We start from the raw sequence: 16,422 nt of genomic DNA, 5'->3' as shown, positions 1-16,422 counted from the left end.
GTTCCTCTTTTCCAAGCACGCTGAAATGACTGTTCATGCAGAGAATGGCAACAGTCATGAACTCTTTGAACCTTTTGTAGCCTAAATATAATTAAAAAAAAAAGAATTGACTGGATGCACAGATTCAATTTAAACCAATCCAACCTTTCTCTGTGGAAGGGTGGGGCCAGAGGCTCAGCTCATGTAAATTGTTATCACCCCATTACAACATGTGAGCCAGATCCAAAGGCTGATGTAAATTGGTGTGACTATTGGATTCAGCAGACCAGATTACAAGCAGGTTAAATTAGTCTATCTATTGATTTCCAGGGAGCTGTACTAATTTACCCCATCTGAAGGTCTGGTCCAGAGACTAAGCCAATATATTCTCCCTTAGGACAAGTGACAGGAATAAATCACAGACTCTTTTCAGAGAAGAGAATTTTAATGTATCAGTGAAACTAAAGTATTTTTAATATAACTATTTCTTTTCATTACAGCCATTGCTTCCATTGTCTACTGCTGCATTCAAAGAGCAGCTAAGGAAGATGTAACAATGATAGTAACTCAGTATCTAGACAGTCCCAGTGTCTCAGACTTCACACACACACAAAAAAAAGGCCATGTGTCAGAACCCAAAGACAAATGCTTCTGGCACAATACTCAGACACAAGCAAAAAGGGCAGAGGTCAAAAGTTATTTGTGTAAGCCAGTATGCTTTTAGTAGTAAGACACAGTGATCTGCAACAAAACTTTAAAGGTCAGTTTTGTCTCCTATTCTGTCCTCCTGCTTGCACCTGTGTTTATGACCTAGGCTGCACAAAAGAACAAGCAAGTGGCTTTTGCAAAACCAACACCAAAAAGGCTGTTTCCTGCTGTAAAAGGAAGCCCACGCAACATCAAATTCATACCCAAAGATACGGGCATACTTTTAGTGGCAGCCCTGAAATACCCACCATTTTTATGGCCATTTCCTGTTCACACAGGAGTGCATTAGCAATAAGGCTGCAAAGGGCCTCTAGCAAGTGAGTACAGTTCAGCAAAGAGCCCCTCAACGTGAATGAGCTTATATAGTTTTCCCTGAGACCTTTCTCTTAGCAGAGAGGCTCCTGCTGCTAATGCTCATTGTTGAGCTATCTAGTCAGGTATTTAGCTGAGGTATCATTTGAATTGGATGTCAAAGTAGTTAGAATTGAACATTTTAGTTCTTATACAAGCTACAATCCTGCAACCCATTTGGTATCTAGGGTGAATTTAGTTGTATGGTAAAGGAACTTTGCACATACATGATAAATATGCCCAGGAGCAGGCAAACAGGTAACTGGAAAGGCAGCATATCCAGCCATGTTTGCAAAATGGGCCATTTGCATGTGAATGTGTGGACTCAAGAAAAATAAAATAAACAGGTCATTCACAGACAATAGTGCATCTGTAGAGATCTGGGCTAGCGACAGAAGTTAGACATAAAATGGTTTAAGTCATCATAAAGTGGTTTAAACCTGTAACAGAACAGAAGCTCAGTGCACATAAACCAGTTTCAAAATGGCTGAAACTAATTTAAAATAAACCTGGTTGAATGTAATGTCAGACTTAACTGATTTGAGTCAAACTGGTTTATAAAACTTCTGTCCCTTCCTGGTTCAAGTTAAATCACAGTCCCCCAACATGCTTCCCAGCCCTTGGGCTGGCCTGTGCTGTCAGCTCCAGCAGAGAAGGGTTGGAGGGGATGTGGGGACTGCTCTCCCCAGGCAAACCCCAGCTGGGGTCTGGGGCCAAGGAGTAGGGGGTAAACTTCCCTTGGTCTAAGTACAGAGCTGCCCTGCCCTGCTAAAATTACTACTAACTGTGACTATGGACTACAAATCTCAGAGGCACCTAGAAGCAGGAAGAGGAAGTGATGAGCAACCCTGCAGAGTTCTGCTACTGTGATTCTGGACTGCAAATCTCAGAGACCTCAGGGGCAGCAGGAAGAGGAAATGAACACACAGTCCATGCTGGCTATATGCCAGAAAGCCATGCTTCAATGCCCCCCCGCTTCTGGCCTGAGCCACTGCAGATATGTGGTTGCATTTCCTGAATCAAAGGTGAATGTCTGTCCAGTTGTTTCTCAGTTTAACCTCTGCAGCTTAAACTAATCTGCAAAGACTAAATCGATTCAGCCTCAGGCTTTTTGACTGTCTGTACTTCGACATGAAGGGGAAGCAAAAGCATGTGCATTTGTCTGAGAGAAGTCTGAGGCATTGGGACTGCCTTGATATCGAGGTATTCCCCTTGCCTTGTCCTCAGCAACCTTTAATGCAGCATCTTACCACTATTCAAACAATGGAAAGGAGCAGAAGAGAAGTTGAATTCAGCATGCAGCAGATTGCTTTGCATGGGGAAGCTTCAGTATACCTGGCTTGTAAACCACTCTGGCACAATAATGCTTTGGGGTAGGAACAGACTATTATTATATTCTGGGAGTATTCAGCTAGAACACACAGACCAGTTGTCAGCAAAACAACCCATAGGCTAACATAAGCTACACCAGGACTTGGGGCAGCAAGGCCAATGTTTAGGATCAGCACTGCTCTGTATCATGTGGATTGGTGTAAAATCACCTACACAGTCCTCAGACCACTCAGGCACATATGCTATATCTATACTGACTCCCTGATGACAGCACCAGTAGGGAGAGCACTTTAGAACACCTCTAAGCTGGCTACACTGTTTAACAGTTGATCTTGGACACAGAGAGAGAAATTGGTGAGGCATGCTTCTCAGCTGTGGTCCCAGGCAGAGGGGGAGGCAGTGTATACATGGCCTTAATGAACCTAGTTGGGGAAGCGGGGGAAACCCCCACAGAAAATCAATGTTAAAGTACTTTTCACTGCACAGAGCCAAAGGAGTAATGATCATTGGCTTACTCCAAGCTTTCTCTTCAAATTTACACTTATCTCCCCCAAATGGTGTTTACTTTTGTTTCTAATTTGTGTCTTTCCCCCCTTACCCACTACCCTAGTTTTCAAATTGATTCTCTTTTCTCTCTTGCCTGTGAAAAGGCTAGAAAAAATGGGGCAAGGGGATGGAGATAGATGGAGCTGAGTACAGAACAGTTTTTAGCACCAGGCTGTTTCATGTAAGTGCCTAAATGGGAAGCTGAGCTTTTTTGAAGATCTGCCTGAAATTCTAAATATGCTGTATTCTCTAACCCTTGGGAAAATATAAATAAAACCTCCATGTTAATGGGGGATTTTTTTCTCCCTTCAGAACTAAGTACTTGGTGTGTTCTTCTCCCTAAATCAAAGAAAGAGCAAGAGTGGCAGCAATCTGCTGTTTGCCTGGGACAAGTGTCCTGAAAGTAGTGTGTTTCCCTTATGGCAAGCCAACTGTTTCAAGAAGCCACTTGAAAAATAACCATGCAGTCACACAGTTAAACATCTGTGCAGCTTCCACCAGACTCCTAGCTGTGCGGTATAGAAAGACAGAAAAAAATGGAGGGATACTGATGAGCTTGGGGTAAGAGAATCATGCAACTGTGTATATTTTATATGGCTCCTGCAAGCAAGACTAGTCTTAGAAGAGAAGCAACACAACTGGGGAAGATGCTGAACATAAGACAGCTTCATATAAGAAAGATACAAGATCCTAACCTTGCAGAAATGGACACAGAGGCAACATGGTGGAGGTGTCTCCCCACAAATCCAGAGGTGAGAGTCCAAACTTTGCTCCAGACTCTTACTAACTCCTGACTCTGTATGGTCAGCCAAGATGTAAATTGGTAGCCAGTCATTCAAGCTGGTGAGTCTAAAAGTATATCTACACTGTAGAGTGCCTAATCTCACTGCTGAACCAATAACCCTCACTATGTACCCATCAGCCCCAGAAATGAACATACTCTGAAGGGTATCCCCAGCACTGCACTTAAGACTTGGGCTGCCAGTATGCTCAAGAGTGGTTGCTTGGAGCACCTCTAGGACACTCTCACCACCTTATTTTTAGGGTTGATGTAAAGGGTGCTGCAGCAGGCAGCTGGCTTATAGCCAGCGTGGCAGAACTGAGCTCTGCTGCCATAGTGAAGACGCACTCGAAGGTAACTGGATTCAGTACCAGCCATTTCATTGCCTTGTTTAGCCAAGAAAACCTGGAGTGTTTTAACCATGCCAGCCCAATGAACCACCTAGACTCAGGCAAACTTTGAGTTCTCCACAATAATGTGGGCCATTTTCCTAATTCTCTCTACATGCTAAAAACAATATTGCAGCATCTTGTGGAAATCTACGGACTAAGAAGATCTGATGTAAATCCATGTGGTGCCTTGGCTCGTGCCAGTTTACAGCAGTTTGGGATCTAGCTCCAATGAAAACAAAAGCCATATTTTCCATTGAAATCACCAGGAGTAGAATTAGGAAAAGGCTGCATATTTTTGGAAAGGTTTTCAAAGCTATAGATACTTTAAACAGTATTTTTCCAAAAGAACCCTGAGCTAATCAAACTAGTGCTATGCAGGAGACCCGTAAAGAAGGGTTCCTGAAACTGCTAAACTACATTCAGACATATGATTTGCCACAGGCATAACTGCACTGGTTTCGGGAACACAAGCAGTGAAGACATGTCATCACAGACAGAGGTGTCCATGGGTGCTTCTGTGTCTTGGGCAGTGGTAGCGCACAGCATAGTATCAGTGGCTGACCTGTGGGTGGTGGTAGCCGGGCCAGCAGCAGAGCAGCTGCTATTTTGTGCTTCCCCCCTAACTTGGTGACTGGAGCTGTACCCCATTTGCCCCCACTATCATCTTAGCTACACTACGTCACTGGGCACGTCTACGCATGGCTGTCCGGCACCTTTATTACTGCACCATCATTTAGTACTTCCTTTTGGCAGTACTAAAAGAGGGCACAGTATCAGCCAATAATGTGCTGTGCTGTCTGTGCACGGTTATTTTTGGCTACTACGTCACAGCAATACGCTATAATGAGGTAGAACATTGCGACAGTGACATAGAGTTGTCATCATGGTTTTTGCCAATGGACATTATGATGCCATAGTGTGTTGCATAGTGTGTTACATCAGGGAGCTAAAGTACCTATTCAGACAGCTAGCCCACAATAAAGATTGTGCTCCTGAATCTTCCTTGCTACCCCTATGTCTGCCAGGGACACTGAAGCAAGCATGGACATTCATACCCATTCTGCCACCACCCCTCCCAACTGTGGAGGATACATACCCTAAGTATGAGAAGTTGGGCTGCTTTCCCTAGTTACTGTCAATATTCACTCCATCTATGGATACTGCTTAAGCATCCCTGTGTCTCAGAAAAACACTGCTGAAGAACAGCTTTTATTTGCCTGTGGAATGCACCAAACAAAGTCACTGTGGAGGGCACCCATGGAACGCCAGACATGGTCCTCATCTTCTTCTCTCCCTTCAAATTTCAGGGACAAAGCATAAATACCTTTAGTCAAGTGCACTTAGTATAAATTTGTTTGCCAAGCCATTACCTACCCCAGGGTTATGAGAAAGCATTTCTCTTTCAATGGGAATCCAATCAATAAATTCCACAGTCTTTTACTCTGTCTTCTCAGCAAACACACACTTCCCTGGTAGGTAGTGCTTTCTCCTTTTGCTGGAGATAAAGGTTTCTGGGAGTTTTTGTTAAAACATTGGAAGAACATCACTTATGTAATTAGTGTTGGCTGAAGGTTTTCACATTAATATTTCTCATCAAAATAGGGTTTCATCAAAAATGTCTATGGGAAAATGAAAAAAAAAGGCCAGTTGCTTTCCCTCCACATTCTGATCAGAGAAATGTGGACTCCATGGAAAAGCTATTTTCCTCTGAAAATGTTGATCTGAAGCAAAAAATGTCCTTCTGTTTACACACAAAGTCAACATTTTTCATTCTCAAATTTAGGAACTTAAGGGCTTTTGATTTTTGAAGCATTCATATTTTGACTTTTTGCTCCAGTTTGGAATAGAAAATAAGGCCTACTTTACAACTTACAGGTATTACACAATTAACTGGGTAATTGCACAATTACCTGGAGGCCAGTTACACATACAAACAAACCATCATATGATAAAAAGCTCGAAGCAACAATAAAGTTAGACCTTGAAAATGTGTACTAACTTTACAGATGGTTGTTATCGAGCTTTAGTTTGCATGTGTAGCAGGGTCTCACTTGTGGCTGGGAGCCCCATATGCTGTGGGCTCTCAGCTACAGGGATGCACCTTACTCAGCTGGGGCTGTGAGTCCCACAACTGCTGGGGACTCTCAGCCCCAGCAGCTGTGGACTCTAGGTCTTGGTAGCACCCCACAGCTGCCAGGACCCTGAGTTCCACAACTGCAGATGCTGGGTCCCTGCAGTGTGCTCCCTGGTGATCCCCCTGCCCTGGGGTGCATGGAGCCACTCAACTGGAGTGCATAAGGCTCCCAGCTGCAGCAGCATGTGGCATGGCAGGAGGTGCAATTTTGTGAACTGCACATTAGATAGCATTACATACTTACCTGCATGTGTAGAGGGGACCTAAGTTATGAAGGTTCCCATGAATTCCAATATAATAAAGGGCTTAGTCCATCTGTCTGTCTGTCCATAATGCTCTTGGAGTGCGGTGTGCTGCCATGACAGCAGGGATGAAGCAGATGGAGCTGGGGCATGAGGCCAGCTTGCCCCCCCTGTCCCCCTCCCCCACCCCCCACTCCCTGGAGGTGCAGGGTGATGGCTGAGGGGGATGGAGGGGACAATGGAGCAAGCTTCCCTCCCCACCATCCTGCTTCTGGGAGGCGGTGGTGGAGCTTCATCTACGCCCAGCCCCTTCCCCCACAGCCCCTCATCATTCCTGATGGGCAACTGGCTAGTAAATAAATAAATAAATGAGGTTTAAAAAGAGCCTAATCCTCCTACAAAAGTATCTGAACTTTTAGAGGGGACTAGAACTGTTCATAGTAATTAATCTCTCTTGATCAAATGTTAAAGAAGGTTATTTTCAATCAGATGTATTAATTCAGGCACAAGGTAAACCTATCTTGATCTCAAGCTAGTGTATAATTTTTCTTTGCCCAGTTCTGAGCCCACTCTAAAGCTCAGTAAAATCACAGGAAGTTATCCTGCTACCAAGCATGACTATTCTAGGGCAAGTCAAATAAATAGCTTTAAAAGATATTTCATAGCATTAGCATTAGGGACTCTGATTTCTAGGAGTGAATATTCCACTTACTGCAACTGGGAAGAGGGTAAAAAAGGAAGGGAAGAAACAAAAATGAAGTTCATGTCTACCAATAAAAGTGTTTTTTTCAAGAAAAAGATTTGCATTGAAAAATGAAACAGTTTGACTGCAATGATGCTTTTCTCCCTCCTAAGAAGAACATGGTTTGGTTAAAAGGAACATTTTCCATTAAAATGAAGCTTTTCTGGAGAGTGTCTATCCAACTGAGCCCAGTTCTAGTCACTATTGATACCCTGTCTTCCTTGGGCAAATCTACAGCACAAGCTTATTATGTCAGACAGTGTTGCCTTCAGACAGGCCATGCAGTTCAGCAGCATTTGCAAGATGCTCCAAGTGGGCTGACCATTCAGCAAGTAAAAATTAGCCCAGCCTCTGCATTGTGCTAACATGGCTCTGGTTCAGGAGTTAGAGAGGCAGGATATGACAGTGTACCACTTGGCACAATAAGTTAGAGGTGTAGGCATATCCCCAGGTCCCTCTGAGGAATTTGCCTTGGGGGAGGCCCTCTTCTCTCAGGGTCTAAATGGGGGTGTGTACACATGCATTTAAGCATGCCTAAATTTAATGCACATTAGCTTAATGTGCATTAAGGTGATATAGGCTCTCACCTACACGTGCACACATTGAAGTGCATTAATGCTGTGTGTGTGGACTGATGTGGGACTAAAGTTAGTTCCAAGTTAGTCCATACACACAGCATTAATGCACTTCAATGCATCTATATGTAAGTTAATGCACTTTAGCTATTCACACCTAAACTGATACCTGCTTTTGCAGTTATCATATTTAGGTGTGAATAGCCTAAAATCTCCATTTTTAAAGCACGTTAAGGGTATGCACATGTAGATGTGCACCCTTAACGTGCCTTAAATTGGGCTAAAGCACCTTAAATCAGCATGTCTGCATAGATGTACCCAATGTAAGCAAGGCAAAAGAGAAAGGACTATATTTGTTTTAATCAGAGTTTTCTAAATACACTACTTACTCCTTTTTTAGAATAGACTTTCATTTCTACTTCTCATTCATTTTTTGTTCTTACTTCAATGGGATTTGGCAATTTGTTGTTTAAAAAAACCCCAAAACTAGGAGTCTCCAAAGCAAAACTCTAATGGTGCTAAGGTTTGTACCTTACTGAAAATTCAGATGCCTTTCACATGTATATATGCACTTACATTTGGATGCATATGTTTTATGAACAATAGGAAGGTCCAGGAAGAGTGCTGGAGAAGGAATTGAAAAACTCATTTATTTCTAGCTCTAGAAAAATCACACCCACTCTTTTTTACCCCACTTGCTGTCTATTTGAACTCTTAACTTTTTTGGGCAGTAACTGCTTTCACAGGACTTAGCACGATAGCCCTCCTCATCTTAATTGAGATCTTTTTAGGTCTTTGCTGAACCAAACTTCTAAGCTTTTAGAAAGTTGTCCAAAAAAATCTCAGAGATTTATTTTCCTTCCAAAATTCCATGTCGTTTTTGCTCAAGAAATCTGCTCATGCCACCTCTTGGTATTCTCAGAATTCTAAGGCCAGGTTACAGCGCAGAGATGGTGTAAAACACAGACGGGAAAGGGCAATCAAGTTATCCACAGTTTAAAAAATCTCTAGTTTAGAGTCTGAAGATGACTTGGGGGGTGGGGAACGAAGGGTAGGATCTTGAATAAAAATGCCAGGATTTGAACAAATTACATTTTTAAGATCTTAACTGAGGGTTAAGAAAAGACCAAATACTTCAGGATCTGACACTTTAAAAAATACTCAGCTCAATTGACTCATCTCTGTTGAAAACTCTGGGCTACCTCTGGGTTTAACTTACCTGCTACTGCACTCCAAAATAATCAGGCCCAAGGGGTTCTGAATCATGGAAACACACTGTTAATGGAACACACATATTCAAAATTGAATTGAGACTAATTTAATAACTACAGGCAAGAGCATTCATAGTCTCTTAATGTGTACTACCAGCATATTTAAAGTATGAATATTCCCTATGTTAAAATAGCTTCTGCACTGTAGCTTCAATACTTCCGTAAAACAGGAAAAATATTTATCTATCAGCGTTAAAATCCTGTTTAATTGATTTTTCATGTTGCTAGCCTAGTTGAAAGATAAAATTCAACTTTGATTCAACCTTAAATGAATATCAGCTTGAAATGGGGATGGGGGGCGGTATCTTTCAAAATAAAATGTTCTGTTTGCAGGGCTTTAAACTTTTTTTAATCAATGTTGGGCAGTTTGGGAAGCAATATTGTTTTCAAATATTTCACATAAAAATGTCAAGATGAAATACTATTTCATCTTTTCTAAAATGGCTTCTTTTCTGCCCAACACTGTTTGCCAGGTTCCACCTGAATTCATCAATTGTTTCAGTCTCCCTGCAAATGCATTTTTGAGAAGTCAGCCATACACCAAAATAAATCCTGCTAGCTAGACCCTGAGGTAAAAGTAGGCCAAGGGACAGTATTGCAGTGAAAACCCATGAAGGAACAAGGAAGGAACCAAAACCTCATATTCCATGCTAGGGCTATAACCACTGGACTATCCTTCCTTTTAGAGGCATACTTGCTGTCAACAGTTGAGGACTGATTTTTCTTCCACAGGTCATGAGTTAAAAGAAGCATTTTTCTTCACCAAGCCCTAGGCAAGTGTTAAATGCTTGTAAATTAACTGTATCAAGGCATAAAGGGTGGGGATTTTTAGAACACACCTGGGGAACTGTGGTGCCAAACCCTCACTGGAAGTTCACTGTTTAAGTCCCTTAGGTGCTTTTGAATTCCTCATCCCAAATTCTTAAGCTGGGCAAACAGCAGACAAGCTTAAGTCCAGGGTTGTAACATTAAAGCAAAAAAAACAGCAAATGGGTTTTGGTATTGCCAAATATATAGTAATACGATGAGTGAGGACTTAATGGCAGCTTTGTATCATGAGCCCAGGTTAATCATGACAGCCCTGGGAAGGCATTCCTTTGCCATTATTGCCAACTATCATAGATCATAGGTAATATAGCACAAGACTTAAAAGTCCAGCTTTATGTACATGTTGGCTTTTATTACATAAAAAGGTGCTTCTCATTTGCCTTGCTGCTGAGGAAAAAAGCTTGAATTCAGATCCCTCAGGGCTCCATCCCCAGAAGCCAAATACAGTCATACCAAATTTCTTTAAAATTTCCATGGTTTTTGGTGTACCCAACACATGTGCTTAAACAAGAATAGGCAACACTGAATTTTACTACAGAAGCTTTTGCAATTAAATGAGAAGGAAGGCTCCTACCAGTCCATGCTGCCTATGAAATCCAGCTAAATCTTCCCCTAGAAAGCAACCTAACCCACTTTAAAGAACATCTTCTTCAGTGTTTCCTTAACTGTGGAACAGCCAGAATGGCCACATAAGTAGATTTCCTTGAAATAATTTGGTGTCCCCATTCCTGATACCTGGTAGAGTACATTAAGAGCCTAATGAGCTCTTTAGGCAAAGACCTGAGTAAGGAGAGTTGGTTGAGCTACACCTCTGAAGAACATCACCCGTCAGAGGCACCCACTCTCTGAGTCATTTCCTCTTTTGCCACTCTATCAGATGATGACTACCCACCATATGTTGACTCACCTACTTTTGCCAGTGAATGGATGAGTGAAGTCAAGGATCCAGCTTTTTCCTTTCTTGTCCACACTTGCTCCTAACCCACCTATCCTGCATGCTCCCAACTCACGTGGTGTACAGAGGGACTTACCTCCTTACATGCCTGGACCTTGTCCAGGTTGCCCACCTGAGGAAAGATAAGCTTGCACAGATACATAGTCCATGTCCCAATCCAGTCCAACATATCAATGTACAAGAAACGTACCGAAACTTTCAAAAGGCAGGTTTGGAACTGGTTCCAGCCAAGTTTAAGATGAAGGCTCAACACAGTTCCGACCACATTTACCCAGTCCTACATATGGAAGGCAGTTGCATTTTATAGTGAGTTATTGAATATTTTAGCAATTCCTCTAGAATTATAATAATCTTAGCCTTTCAATATCTTACAGAGTTTATTTTGAAAGACCAGACCTGACTTCTACTGATGTTAAGGCTCTTTTGTATCATTGTCAGCATATTGCACTTGTAATTTGCAATCATCCTTTACACTGGGATGTTATGTATGCATATAAAGAATATCCAGGTATTCTAGAGAAATTTCCAAAATTAATTATATTGAATGGCCAGCATAACTATTAATTATATTGAATGGCCAGTGGCACAAACTAGACTGCAGAGTTTCTTTGGGGTAGGTGCCTCTTAGGATTCAAAAGCTATGCATCTGGTACTCAGAATACTGTTTTTAAGCTGTGTGAGCCTCTTATTTCATTGTGAGCAAAACTATACTTTCCACACATTCATGCAGGGCAGTCAGGGGTTATAAGCCTCTACTTTATTCCCCACTGGCTGCTTTGTGCGCTGGAGTCCAGAATCCACATGGCTGCCACTCCATGCAGGGTGGCAGGAAGTGAGTGGGAAGAGGTAGAGAATTGGTGTCTCAACTCTGCCTGTAAAAGTGCAGCCTTAAAAACAGCCAGGCTAGCACAGTGTATTTCATATAGGAGTGTTCAGCATAACACAACAGGACTCTATGTTTCCAAAGCTGATTCAGCAAGGTATTACAAGAATTCTGTAAAGAAGCGTTTGCAGTACCACCTAGCATTCAAGCCATGTGCACAGACAGACTTCCTGATGCTTGTTCAAATGGTTCTCTCCAAGAACATGGTCTCCTTTCTTTAGGTTCCTACACCTTACTTTTTAAGAGCTATTAGTGTCTCTTTTACAAGCATTTGGTTATTTGAGGGTGCCAGAAATTATACCCAGATAGCCTCATTATTCTTCCAGTCTGCTGGTTTTTAAAGGGATCACCTACTTGTTTGGGACAAAATTGTGGTATACAAGACTTGCTTTCGCATTACTACTTTTGTTCTCTTGGGTGGTATCTTATTGGTTCTCTGCACTCCACGTATATCTATTTTTTCTTCTTGGCTGACCTTCTTTCCATCAGCTTATGGCAGTGTCTTGTCCTAAGTTCTCCCAGGCTTGACCTTGGCCCTATCTATCTGGGTATACCAGCTGCCATTCTTTAGTTTAGCCTTTAGCTACCTCATCCTCTGTGTCTTCCTACAGCTCAGCTTCCACTAGGAAGTTCTGAGAGACATTTTGGTGGTGATAGCTTAACTTGCTCCCAGGGGTGTAGTAGCTACTTGCCTAGCCTGGACTTCTCATGTGGTATCTGCTGAGCAGCAGCAAGAAGTTTTGCAGGGGAAACAGTCTTGGGTCTCTAGTCCATCAGTTTCTCAGCTGTCTTTACTGCCTGCTCTGTCTTTTTACTATGAAGTTCTCCTAAGGAAGATGTTTTGTGTTCAAAATTCTACTTAGCATGAATTCTTCTGTCATGTGCTGTGGCCCTGTGACAGGACTCAGGCAGAGAGTCCCTTCATCCTATCATAGAATGCCCTACCATCCCTGACCCACTCAGAAGCCTCCTAGTCCTCCTGTCTTCCCACACCTTCCTGGGGTAGAAGAGGGGGAGATGAAGGACTCTTAATATCCATTGGCTCCTTGGGTTTCTAATCCTGGATAGTTTCATAGTGCTTAGGGTCGGAAGGGACCTAAACAAATCATCGGGTCTGACCCCCTGCCTTGGGCAGGAAAAAGTGCTGGGGTCATAACACCCCAGCCAAATATATATCCAACTTCTTCTTGAAGACCTCGAAGGTAGTAGAGAGCACCACCAGTCTTGGGAGTCCATTCCAGAGCCTGGCAGCCCTAGCCATAAAGTAATGCCTCCTTAAGTCCAGCCTGAACCCTCTTTCTAAAAATTTGTGGCCGTTACTCCTAGTAACCCCTGGTGGTGCCCGGGGGAACAGAGCCTCACCCAATTTCTGCTGGTTCCCCCGGTGAGTTTGTAAATAGCCAGCAGGTCCCCCCTCAGCCTTCTCTTGTGGAGGCTGAATAGATTCAGGCCCTTTATCCTCCCTTCGTGGGACCTGGCCTGCTGCCCCTTGACCTTGTGAGTGGCCCTCCTCTGGACCCTCTCAATGCTGGCTGCATCCCTCTTGAAGTGCAGCACCCAGAATTGGGGCAGCACTGCAACTGTGGCCTGACCAACACTGCATGGAGGGGAAGGATCACCTCCCTGGACCTGCCCGCAATGCATCTGTAAATGCATGACAAGGTGTGGTTAGCCTTACTGACCACTTCCTCGCATTCGCAATTCATGTTCATCCTGGAGTCAACAATGACTCCAAGATCCCTTTTTGCCACTATGTTGATAAAAAGGGTGCTCCCCAGCCTATAGGTGTGTTGCTGGTTCCTTCTCCCTAGATGCAGTACCTTGCACTTGTCTGCATTGAATTCCATCCTATTCTCACCCACCCACCTCTGTAACCTGTCTAGATCTTGCTGGATTCTGTCTCTCCCCTCCAGTGTGCCCACCTTGCCTCACATATTGGTATTCTCAGCAAATTTGGACAGCGTGCTTTCCACACCCACATCCAGATAGCTTATAAAGATGTTGAACAGTACAGACCCAGGACTGAGCCCTGGGGGACTCCACTGCCCACATCCTTCCAGGTCAAAAATATCCCATCCACCACCACTCTCTGGGTGTGCCCCTCTAGCCAATTTGGCACTCATCTGACTGTTTAGGCATCAGTGCCACAGTCACCTGTTTTTTTAAGAAAATGTGGTGAGAAGCAGTGTCAAAGGTCTTCTTCAAGTCCAGGAAGATGACATCCACCTTGATGCCCTCATCCAGGGACTTTGTGACCTGATTATAAAAGGAAACCAGGTTAGTCAGGCAGGATCTATCCTCAGTGAACCAATGTTGGTTGCCCATGAGCATTACTTCCCCTGCTGGGCCCTTGCAGATGTGCTCCTTGATAATTTTCTCAAAAGTCTTCCCAAGGACCGAGGTAATACTGACTGGCCTATAATTGCCAGGGTCCTCCTTTCTCCTCTTCTTGTAAATGGAGACCACACTGGCCCTTTTCCAATCCTCTGGTACCTGGCCAGAGCCCCATGAATGCTCATAAAGCCATGCCAGGAGCCCTGCTATGACCCCTGCCAATTCCCTCAGCACCGTTGGGTGAAGAGCATCTAGACCTGCTGATTTAAACATGTCCAGCCCCTCCAAAAGTTCCCTAACTAGGTCATCCCTGACCCTAGGAATGGCAGTACCTCCCTTGGGTCCATCCATAATCCTAGTGGGGGAAATGTCCCAGTCCCTGTTCAGAAATATGGAGGCAAAGAATTCATTAAAGAGGTCAGCTTTTTTGTTTGCTGCAATGACCAGATTGCCAAGCCTGTTCTGTAGGGGCCCCATGCTATGCAGTGCTTTCTTCTTATTCCCTATGTATTTGAAAAAGGACTTTTTGTTATCCATAATTCTGGTCACTAGCCCTAGCTCCATCTCTGCCTTGGCCTTCCTAACAGCATCCCTGAAGTCACAAGCAATGGAGGTGTAATCCTTCTTGGTGATAGCCCCTTGCTTCCACTGTTTGTACACCTCCTTTTTTGCTCTCAGGCATTCCTGGATGTTTTTGCTGAGCCATGGGGTCTTTTTTAGCACTCCTGCCCCCCTTGGTACACATTGGGACTGACTCCCTTTGAGCCTGGAGGATCATCTTCTTGAGGAACAATAACCCATATTGGACTCCCATCTCATTGAAGCTCCAAGACCCCAATGCCTCCCCTTGTATTCTTACCCAGAGCGCCTCAGTTTGCCCCTCCTCTGACCCCATCCTGATCATTGAGGATGTGTATTTCTCTTTGACATAGAGCGCTACACCCCTCACTTTTTTCCCTGCTCTGTCTCACCTGTACAGCCTGTAGCCCTCGATGTCCACTGCCCAGTCATGGGCAGAATCCCACCAGGTCTCTGTAAGCCCCAGTAGGTTTGGGTTTTTGCTAGCTAACAGGAGGGTAAGTTCCTCCTGCTTATTCCCCATGCTTTGAGCATTTGTGTAGAGGCATTTGAGGCTTCCTGTGGGTGCACGTGCGACCCCCTTGCTCCTAAGCCTGCCCTGGTCCCTGTTACTTATCTGGGTATTACCTGCATGCATCACCTGGCTTGACAGAGAAGTTTCCTCATGTTCCTCTGCATCCCCGTCCCCCGGTGAACCTAGTTTAAAACTCACCATATGAGGTCAGCCAGCCTGTAAGGAAAAAAAAAACCCCACACCTTTTGGTGACGTTAGCTCCCCTTGAAGCCTATTTCATTCTAGGCCTGGTCACTCCAGGTCCTTAATCCCAGAGCCTCTAAACACTCTCTTTCCTTGTCTGTATCTAGCTCAAAGCTGATCTAAGGTTTTTGTCTCTCCAAGGACTAGAACTTGGAATGTTGTGCTTTGCAGCTATACTGACTAACTCTAACAGCAGATCCTTTGGCCCTGAGCCCAGTTGAGGGTCCTCTCCTTAGGCTAGTTAGGCTGTGGCTCCAACCTTCACCTTGGGAAGGCTATCAGGAAGGATACTGGGGCACCCTGCTATGTGGCCTCCACATCTTCTCTTACAGCCACTCCTGGTCCACTGGGTGTCCATTGAACAAAAGGAAAAAAATCTCAATTTAAACTTCCTCTCCATCACGGGGAAACAGACAGTCATAACTCAGGGTTTTGTCCCATAGGTCTGCTGTTCAAACAGCCAGGGAAAAGAGAAAAATCAAGAGAAACTCACTTCCCTTCTGGGGAAATTTACTGTCCACCAAGGCCTTCCCTCCCTCATGCAGGGACAGTCTGGCTTCCTCCACAGCCAAGGCTTAACTACCAGCTTCTCTCTCCTGGAGCCATCTTTTCTCTCTCCTAGCCACTCTTTCCTTCCAGTCATGTGATCTACTGGGCTGCACCTATCCCTTGCTAGCCTTAAAGATACATTCTTCACAACAGGAGCTTGACTCTGCTATCGGCTGTGACAGGAGACCAGCTCAGGGCTGGGGCTCAACATTGGCTTACCCTCCTGTCTATGTGGAGCAGTCCACCCAGTCTCACCTACCACAACTTGCTGTTTAATAAACGGATGTAAAATACAGGAAGCTGCCCATTTTAATGACATGATGCCAAGGGCAATATACACCACTCTGTACCACTCCTACACCATGTCCCATGCCTTGCAGATGGCATCCTGAGTTGATATCTGTTCTGGCCTAAGGCCAGGCCAAATTTTGTCCCTTGCTTGGCTTATAACATTCTGACCTTCTCAGGCCTCGTACATACCACC

This window comes from Crocodylus porosus, unplaced genomic scaffold (genome assembly GCF_001723895.1).
Source record: "Crocodylus porosus isolate Cpor-Errol unplaced genomic scaffold, CroPor_comp1, whole genome shotgun sequence".
NCBI lineage: Eukaryota > Metazoa > Chordata > Crocodylia > Crocodylidae > Crocodylus > Crocodylus porosus.
Note: the sequence above shows the minus strand (reverse complement) of the source record.